Below are 10,415 nucleotides of genomic sequence, written 5' to 3'. Positions count from 1 at the left end.
GAAGTGCGCAAACCTCTGCAGAGTGTCACTGGTGCGCGTTGGTCCTAAACAAACGGGTTTTAACCCCTTTCCGCGACGGCATATGGAACCGTCTCCAAGTGAGTGTGGGCGATAGGGGGGTCCTTCCCACACAACCCAGAAACCGTCGGGGATAGGGAGCCTTGATGTATACAATTGTCCCTGTATAACCGTTTCTGATATCTCGAATATCCCAAACACTTCATCCTTGCTACGCGTTTGTGCTTGCATTGCCATCGCAGTCGGAGTTTTGTGGTTCTGCCTAAAACTAGGTAGATTCTAGGCACGGGAGCTTTCTAGGCATGGGAGCTTTCCAGGCATGGGAGATTTACGATGCCTGGCACATCACAAACAGTTCATGATTATAAACCGTGTACGATAGGTAGACAATCACACACATTTAGTTTTCCGGCACCTATGTGATAGTGTCGAACATCACACACGCTTTGCGAACGGCAACTGTGTGCATGCTTGCACACATTTCCTCTCTGTGAACCGTCTCGGATTATGGTGTATATCACAAACATTTGTCTTTTACCAACAGCGTGTGCCGTAATGACCTGCACAACGTAATTTCGCCCTAATTTAATTGCTGCTATTTATAATTGTACCCAATTTAAACTTGAAAGTAGGCTATAGCTTTATTCGTATCCATCATGTTGGACCAACCAATGCATTATTTGATTCACAGGTACATATGTTTACGAATTACAGAAGCACCAAATAAAGAATGATGTACCAGGGTTCTATACTTGTACTATTACAGATGGTAAAGAAAGAGACGACAGACATTCCAGTTGCTGGATAAGGTGAAGCGGAATGGCCCTATTGTGCTCTCTTGGATGCAGAAGGCATGCAAGACTCTAGTCCAACCCCTTGTGATGGCCGGCCGCCAATCATTTAATTTGAGAGGTAATCTTGAGTAAACTGCTTCAGGATGCACCGCAAAAGAAAAAAAAATCAAATATTGTCATCTAACACAACTCATTACGGGTAGTAAAAAGAAGGCTACAAGGTTCTTACTTACCATCCTGCAGTTCACTATTGCCTTGCATAAAGTGTAAACAAATAGTTCAATTGACATCTTTTGACCCATTTTAGTAAAAATCTTTATTAGTTTCCTCACTTGATGCTGGTTCATGAATATCTCATTGCCCCATGCGCAGAAAGGGTCGAAGTGTGGATCTTTGGCAACGATATATGTACCTAAAAGCACCAAGTTAATATTAGAAGCTAAACAACAATTGAAAAATGATGCAGTACAACATTCCATCCATCCCACTATATAAGATTTTATTACATGTATATCTAGACATCATCAGAACATTAATGTAACACTCTTCCTTGTTGCTATGTAGCCTGAGATTGCATATTTAGTCATTCAGTACAATGCATGTTGGTAAATAACAATTGAAAAACGAAAAGACATGTTAACTGCAATATCCTTAACAACAACCAAATATCATAATTCATAGTGGTATTGTTGAAACTGTTATTGATGAAATTGAACTGCACATCAAATGGTTGCACATATAGAACATCACATTGTGAAGAACTGAAATAAACAAGTCATAAGGACATCTCTAGGCGATCCTTAAAAAGTTAAAGGACTAAAACCCTTAGTGGATATATATATATATATACACTCCAGCAACTTTTGGCCTTTTCTAGTCGATCCCCTAAACTTAAGGTTTTAAACTTCAATTTGATCAAGTTCAAAGCAGGTTCAACGGAAAGTAGCATGCATTCAAACATAAACATAGATAGTTTTGCATAACCAAACATAAAATATAAACTTAAACTAAGCTAAACTACTTTCGGTCGAAGTAGAGGTCGAGCCAATCCTTCCTCGTCATGTACGGTGTGCCGCGAGCCGGGTCCGGGCCAGAACCGTCGTCGGGGTCGTTGGGGAGGGCACTCCTCCACTCTTCGACGTCGATCTCCTCGTCCTGGGGGCCCATCTCGACACCCTCCGCGCCACCGTCGCCGCCGCCTTCGACCTCGCCATTAGAGGAGAGCGTGATAACCTCGCCGCCTGTAACGCCCCGAGACTGATGTGCCAGGTGTCCTCCAGTTATTCGCTGTTGTGCCTTGTCATTGCTTGCGTGTCATGCATGCCTTATCATGTCATCATGTGCATTTCATTTGCATACATGTTCGTCTCATGCATCCGAGCATTTTCCCCGTTGTCCGTTTTGCAATCCGGCGCTCCTATGTCACCCGGTGCCCCTTTCTACCTCTTTTCATGTGCGGGTGTTAAACGTTTTCGGATTGGACCGAGACTTGTCATGCGGCCTTGGTTTACCACCGGTAGACTGCCTGTCAAGTTTCGTGCCATTTGGACTTCGTTTGATACCCCAACGGTTAACCGAGGAACCGAAAAGGCCTCGTGAGTGTTGCAGCCCAACACCCTTCCAATTTGGCCCAAAACCCACCAAAACCCTAGTCCCTTCCTATTTAAGCAAACCCCCTTGCCATTTTGGGCGTCCCTAGCCCCTAAACCTACCCTAACCCTCCTCCCACCTCTCAGCCGGTAGCCACCTACCCCCGCCTCAATCTCAGCGCCGGCCTAACCCGCCGCCACCACTTGGCGCACCGCCATTTGCCCCCGCCGCCATCTGCGCTGGATGCAACCAACTGCCACATGCCACCTCAGCGTTTGCCTCCCTCCACCTCCCGCAAAGCCCGGCGAAGCCCATGGTAGACCCGCCGCGGGCCGATCTGGGCCCGAGGCCACCCGTCGCGAGCCCGGGCGCACGATCCACGCAGTACCCCATAAACCTCCCGCCGGCGACCCGATCCCCACCGCTGGACTCCGCCGGCACCGTCCCGGACGTTCCTTGTCACTCTGCCGCCGGCGAGCACCAACCCAGGCCGAATCCCGCCACCTGCTCCTCTTTCCTTCCCCTGCCTCTATTTGTTCCTCTCACAAAGCTCTGTCTCCCCATGTTCCGCAGGACCCCGGAGCCTCGTCGCGCCGCCGCATGGAGTTCGCCGGATCTCGCGAAGCCCGTCGTTCCTGCGCTCGGATCCGTGCCACACCTCGCCGTCCTCGTCCACCTCCGGTCGAATCCGGTGCCCAGGGACCGGATCTGCCCATTCCCGCCATCTTCCCTTGCCGCTGGAGTCCCAGATCCCGGCGGAGTTCATCCACGCCGCCGCTGCTCGTCTTCCTATCGAGAAGAGGAGGAGAACGTTTCTGCTCGCTGCGGCCTGTCCAGCCTGCATTCCCCCACCGACCGGCCCAGGCCCAGCTCGTGTCGGCCCAATGGCCACGCTGGTGAGCAGCCCCCGTTCCTATGCACTTTGGGCCGGCTAGATTCGGCCCAGTGTATATTTTTTCCAGATCAGCGATTTATCTTTTTATCCAGAGCCGTCCAGTTTTACAGAAAACCCCCCAAGCATCATGCATTTAATAACTGTTGAACCGTGCATCGGATTAAAACAAACTTAATATGAAAGTTGCTTAGAATCTTGTTTAGTTTCATAATATGCCACTTTCATCTATGTTTAAAATGTTTAAAATGATGTTTGCATATATTTTGCCATATTGCCATGTAAAATGATTTATTTCATAACTAAATAACCGTAGCTCCAAATTTAATAAACTTCATATGTAAATGGGGTGGAAAAATGCCTAGTTTAACATGGTGTACTTGTTTTGCATGTTTAATAACTCTAAAATTGTGTTTAGGGAAGAACAGTACCAAATCTAAAATAGGCATATGGGGATTTACCAGAATTTGTTGTTCGTTGTTTCCGGCCTCATTTAAACTTGCATAGATAGGTAGTTTTGTTTTTCTTCACCCCTTGCCATGCTAAACAACATTGAATATTTTTGAGTACATAAAAGAGATCGAACTAAATAACTTGTTGTGGTGTTTCGTCAATATGCAACTCGTTGCATATTGATCTCCACTTAATTTGTTGAATTGCTTGTGCACTTTGCCATGCCATGCTTCATTAATCCGGACATGCATCATATTTGGTTGAGCATCATGTCATGCTTATGTGGTGGTTGTTTACTATGGTGTTTGCTTCTTTCCGGTGTTGCTTCTTCGGGTCGGTTTCAATAATGTCGCGTTTGTGAGGACCCGTTCGTCTACGTCCGTTTGTCTTCTTCATGGACTCGTTCTTCTTCCTTGTGGGATTTCAGGCAAGATGACCATACCCTCGAAATCATTTCTATCTTTGCTTGCTAGTTGCTCGCTCTTTTGCTATGCCTATGCTGCGATACCTACCACTTGCTCATCATGCCTCCCATGTTGTTGAACCAAGCCTCTAACCCACCTTGTCCTAGCAAACCTTTGTTTGGCTATGTTACCGCTTTGCTCAGCCCCTCTTATAGCGTTGTTAGTTGCAGGTGAAGATTGAAGTTTGTTCCTTGTTGGAACATGTTTACTTGTTGGGATATCATAATATCTCTTATTTAATTAATGCATATATATACCTGGTAAAGGGTGGAAGGCTCGGCCTTATGCCTGGTGTTTTGTTCCACTCTTGCCGCCCTAGTTTCCGTCATATCGGTGTTATGTTCCCGGATTTTGCGTTCCTTACGCGGTTGAGTTATAATGGGAACCCCTTGACAGTTCGCCTTGAATAAAACTCCTCCAACAATGCCCAACATTGGTTTTACCATTCGCCACCTAGCCTTTTTCTTTTCCCTTGGGAGTCGCGCTCCTGAGGGTCATCATTATTTTACCCCCCCTGGGCCAGTGCTCCTCTGAGTGCTGGTCCAAACTAGAGCCCTGTGTAGTGCCCCCTCGGGGAAACTCGAGGTTTGATTTTAGTTGTATGGAGCGCTCATCTGAGTGTGCCCTGAGAACAAGATATGTGCAGCTCCTATTGGGATTTGTCGGCACATTCGGGCGGTGTTGCTGGTCTTGTTTTACCATTGTCGAAATGTCTTGTAACCGGGATTCCGAGTCTGATCGGGTCTTCCCGCTAGAAGGAATATCCTTCGTTGACCATGAGAGCTTGTGATGGGCTAAGTTGGGACACCCCTGCATGGTTTTGAACTTTCGAAAGACGTGCCCGCGGTTATGGGCAGATGGGAATTTGTTAATGTCCGGTTGTAGAAAACCTGAAGTTGATCTTAATTAAAATGCACCAACCGCGTGTGTAACCGTGATGGTCTCTTCTCGGCGAGGTTCGAGAAGTGAACATGGTGTTGGAGTTATGCTTGACGTAGGTTGTTATAGGATCACTTCTTGATCATAGTTGTTTGACCGTGCTTTTGCCTTCTCTTCTCGCTCTCTTTTGCGTATGTTAGCCACCATATATGCTAGTCGCTTGCTGCAGCTCCACCTCATACCTTTACCCTACATATAAGCTTAAATAGTCTTGATCGCGGGGGTGTGAGATTGCTGAGTCCTCGTGACTCACAGATACTTCCAAAAACCAGCTTGCAGATGCCGATGAAACCGTGCAGGTGACGCAACCAAGCTCAAGGAGGAGCTCGTTGAAGATCTTGCCCCTTGTGTTGTTTCGTTCTAGTTGATCAGTAGTGGAGCCCAATTGGGGTCGATCGGGGATCTGTGTAGCATTTGGGGTAGTCTTCTTTTATTTTGGCACCGTAGACGGGCCTTGATTGTAACTGGTTGATGTAATGCTTTATTCATGTAATTGTGTGAAGTGGCGATTGTAAGCCAACTATGTATCTCTTCCCCTTATGTATTACATGGGTTGTTTGCGAAGATTACCTCACTAGCGACATTGCTTTCAATGCGGTTATGCCTCTAAGTCGTGCTTCAACACGTGGGAGATATAGCCGCATCGAGGGTGTTACACCGCCCTCCACGCCGCCGTCCTTGCTGCCTTCGACCTCGTCATCGGAGGAGAGCGTGATAACCTCGCCGCCCTCCATGCCGGCAAAGACCGCCCTCTGGGCCTCCACGAGCTTCGGGTGCTACCGGCGGAGATCTTGCATGTAGGCCTCGTCGACGGCCTCGGCTTTGAGACGCTCCCACGCCTCGCGGTCCTCCCGCGCCATAGCCGAGCTCACCGCCCCTGGCTCCGGCGGAACGAGGTGGACCGAACGTGTGCCGAAGGGGAAATTGAGCCTAACCGCCACGCCGTGGTAGCGGACCTGCCAACGGTCGTACTCCATGGCCGCGAGCTCGGCTGTGTGGAAGCTACCGAGCCACCGGCGGGTGTGGGTCTCTCGATCTGCAATCTCGGCGACCCACATCCCCCATCGTCGCTGTCGGACCCTGTTGGGGATATACCCCGCGGTATGACCCGGCTGGAATCATGACCCGGTCGGACTTGGCGACTCACCAGAAACCTGGCTGGAGCTTGGCGACTCACTGGCGATCCGCCCGGACATGGCGGTTTACATGTAACCCGCCAGGATATTGTGACTCACTAGAGACCCGACGGACGGATCAGACGAACGACAAAGCCCAAGGCCCAGCGGGCCGGCTTATACTCTGGTGGGCCGGCTTAAGAGGAAAGGGATGACGAATATTTCCTTTATGAGGAAGCAAGACCCGGACTTGTATTCAACTTGTGAGAAAGGATAGACTAGTCCTAGTCCTACTAGGACTCCACATGTAATCCGCCCCTTCAACATATATAAGGAGGGGCAGGGCTCCCCAAAGTGGGACAGAAAATAATCTCTAGGGCTAGACACAAAGAGCCAACTTACCGACGACTCCCTCATGATCATAATGAGACCTAGCCACAAACAACATGTAGGGTTATTACCGGATGATGTTTCCCGGGGCCCAAAGCTGTCTAAACCCTTGTCTTGTGTTGCGTCTCTCGATTCCGCTCAACCCCTCTCAAGCTACCACATAGATGCGTTGGCCTCGCGACTAAGTCCTCACACTAAGGACATCTGCCGTGACAATTCCATGACAGTTGGCGCCCACCGTGGGGCTCACGCACGATGGTGTTGAGTTTTTGGAGGGATCTTTCCTAGGGATCGAGGAACTCGCAATTTTTCGGATAAAGAAGAGCCGGTTTAAAAAGATCCGCATCAGTTTCAAGTTCGTCGGATCTGATTTTTGATCCGTGAAATTTAAAGGTTAAAACAAAAAATTAAGGCTGTGTGCGTCGCCGTCACATCGTCTCAATCCGTCGAGTCCGAGATGACATCTTCTGCACGAGGTACTTTATCTGCCACGTTACTGCTCCGAGGCCAACTGGAGTTCAAGCGATCCGTCTGACCACAAATTCTGCTAAGTTGCCGCAGCCGCACTCGTCCTGGCTGTTCCACCGCGATACCCAGTGGAAATCCCTAAAAGCTGCGGCTGTCCTTGCTGTTCCACCGGGTTGCAACTACTGATCTGTACGTATCAAGTCCCGAGGCAAAAATCAATCTGGCGCTGCTGCTTTGTGCGTGAAGACCAAAATCAAGTCAACAACTAGTACTACTCCAATATCCACTGTGACGTGGGAAGGTATTAGCCTTTTGCTTTTCCCATCAACTACTGATGCGTCTGCCAAGGCGTATTACCACCTGCAAAAAGTGGTCGTACAGAGGAAACCGATCTAAGCCAGCTTGCTCGGCCATGTTTAAAAAAAGGGGGAGAGGGGCCATGACCCGGAGGAGGAATCAATGTTTCGCTTTCCTCTGCTGCCTGTCCGATCACGTTTCACTTTCCTCGGCTGCCGTTCCGTGTCTGCCATGGTTCTTCTCGGCCTCTGTGCTACGAACCGCTGCCGCACGGTGAGCTTCATAGGAGAGTCGCCCAGCGCCGTGAGCCGCCCGGTCGCCCTCCGGGCTGTCCCACGTTGAGCCGCCATGTCCTGCCGGAGCCTCTTCTGCTACAACCGTCGTGGCCTCCGAGCCGCCCCCGTCGGTGTTCCAAACCGCCGCTGCGGTCGGCCTGCTTCAAGTCTGACCCGCCGCCTGCGAGTGTTGCTTCTGCCATGCCTTACCGCGTCTTGGTTGACCTCTCCTTGCTCGACCGTCGCTGTTGCGCGCCGTCGAGCTGCCTAAAATTGCTGCCATGGTTGCACGAAGACCCGGTCCCTGCTAAGTCCACAGCCGTTGCCGTGAGCCACTGCAGAGCCGCCGCACCGACCAGGCTTTGAGTCGCCACCATGGACCGCCCACTGCTGCTGTCCCCCCGAGCCGCCGCAGCGCTCCTCACTGCCCCGTTACTCCAGTTTGCACAGATTTTTGAGGAGTCTCCTAGCAAGGTGCTGCACAAGTTGAATGCCAAGTTCCAAAGGCTCAAGACCAACGACGAAACTTGTGATATTTTAGTTAAGAAGGGTCTGAGACTAATCATTGTTGGTGGTACGGCTGCCCCTCGAACAAAAAAGGTGTCAGTACAGAAACAATTCTGAAAAGGCTTCATCCCAGCGTCGCCGTCGCCGCCACGTTAAACCGTCGGGGCCACGTTGAGCTGCCTCTGTTGTGTTGAGCCGCCGGGAGTCACCGATCTGCCTGAGCTGTCGAGATTATATTGAGTCGCCTCTGACGCGGCATACAGATCACCTATCATTCACAAACATCAGGTTATATCTATCTGAACTTATCTTATTAAATACTTATTGTTTTTTGTCAAAAGAACAATTACTCTGCCCTGTAACATTTTTACATAGGACAATTGTTTATGCCATTATATCGTGGATGCACGTTTGGCTGTGCCGCATAGCTTCACGGACATGTGTGCTGCGGTCCATTTTGCATCAACACATTGGCCGACTCGCCCGTCCGAACGGCTTACTTTGCCTGTGATTAACTAACCTGTCTGAACGGCTTATTGCGCTTGTGATTAACTCACCCGTCCGCACCGGCTTACAACCCCGCGGCCGACTCATCAGTCTACTCCTGCGGTCGACTTGCCCGTGATTAATTTCAACTTCACCATAGTGATCACCAACTCTGCGGCGGATAATTTCCGGCCTAACATATCAGGTGAAATCCATCCAGTATATTTTTATATTACATATTGCTTTCTTTAAGAGCAATTACTCTCTCTTGTGAGGTTCTCCAATGTAGGACAAGTTATATCACTGAGCTGTTGAAGGACTCATACCGGTTTATATCACGGTCAAAATATGGAGAGTCTCAAGCCAACAACTCAGGTAGTCTTAAGACTCGGGGGCTATAATGACATGACTCGGGAACTCTGGGTCATTGGAGAGAATGATAACCCGGTTTCGGAGGACACCGCCATATTGATGAGAATTTAAAGGCCGTCAGAAAATTGTCGGTTCAAAATAAAGATTTCGGTTTAAAATCCGGTTCAAGAGACATCTCTCTCCCGCAAAGCTTTGAAGCTCTCAAATCCGGTTCAAACATCCGGCTCAAGGTAAATTTGTCTCTTACAAAGCTTTTAAGCTCTCAAATCCGGTTCAAACATCCGGCTCAAGAACAATCTGTCTCCCACAAAGTTTTGAAGCTTTCAAATCCGGTTTAAAGTTCCGGTTCAAAAAGGATTAATCTCTCACAAGATTCGAGTTCTCAGAAAAATTAAAGGTTGCCAAAGAGAACTTGCTGCCATGATGCGCGGTTCAAACATGGGTATCCTGCCTTATGGCTTATCTTATTATGGTCACTTGGGGGCTTCCTGCTCATCGAGCATAGCTGTCGGTACCCTCTTGATCGGCGCGATGCCAAAATTTATATGGTCACTTGGGGGCTTCCTGTTCAAACATAGGTCGTATTTGAACCAAAGAGGACATAGCTGTCATAACCCTTTTGATCGGCACAAAGCCAAACTCACTAGGGGGCTTCTTGATCGTATCCGAATCATAGCTTAACCCGTTTTGGGTCCGACTTGGATCGTATTCGAATCAGGGTCATTAAAAACCTCTCAAGGTCATTTGGGGGCTTCCTGTTCAAACATAGGTCCTATTCGAACCAAAGAAAACATAGCTGTCGGTACCCTCTTGATCGGCACAACACCAAAGCCACTAGGGGCTATATGATTATTCGAATCTTAGCTGAACCCCTTTGGAACGGTTTTCTGATCGTATACGAATCAGAAGCCTTAAATTTTTTAAGTCTTTTTTGCGAACAATTTTGGGTTTGACTTGAGACCTTTTTTGGATTATATCTCAAATGTATATAAGTGTTTTATGCTTAACCCGACTTGACTTTTGACTATAAGTCGCCGGCTTATGACAATCATCATCTATGTGGAAGCATTGGCTTCTAAGGATTGGGTTATCACCCTTACTGCACAGGTCATGTAAACTGACAGTACAAATTCAATATCATAGTGGTTATATGTGAGGTATTATGACCCACCCTACGGCAAACCGCCAAGGTTTCCTGTGATCTACTTGTGTGCAGGGTAAGACTACATTTGGGTGGCTACCTGCCCTGGCTCTTGACGTTAAGTCGCCAGGGCATATGTTGTTTAAACTTTGTGCAGGATTTGCAGAACTATGACTTATATAAATGCTTCAGTCCAAGCTCATCACTGAAATTG

The sequence above is a fragment of the Triticum aestivum genome, chromosome 6A, assembly GCF_018294505.1.
Source record: "Triticum aestivum cultivar Chinese Spring chromosome 6A, IWGSC CS RefSeq v2.1, whole genome shotgun sequence".
NCBI lineage: Eukaryota > Viridiplantae > Streptophyta > Magnoliopsida > Poales > Poaceae > Triticum > Triticum aestivum.
This window is presented reverse-complemented; position numbering follows the sequence as displayed.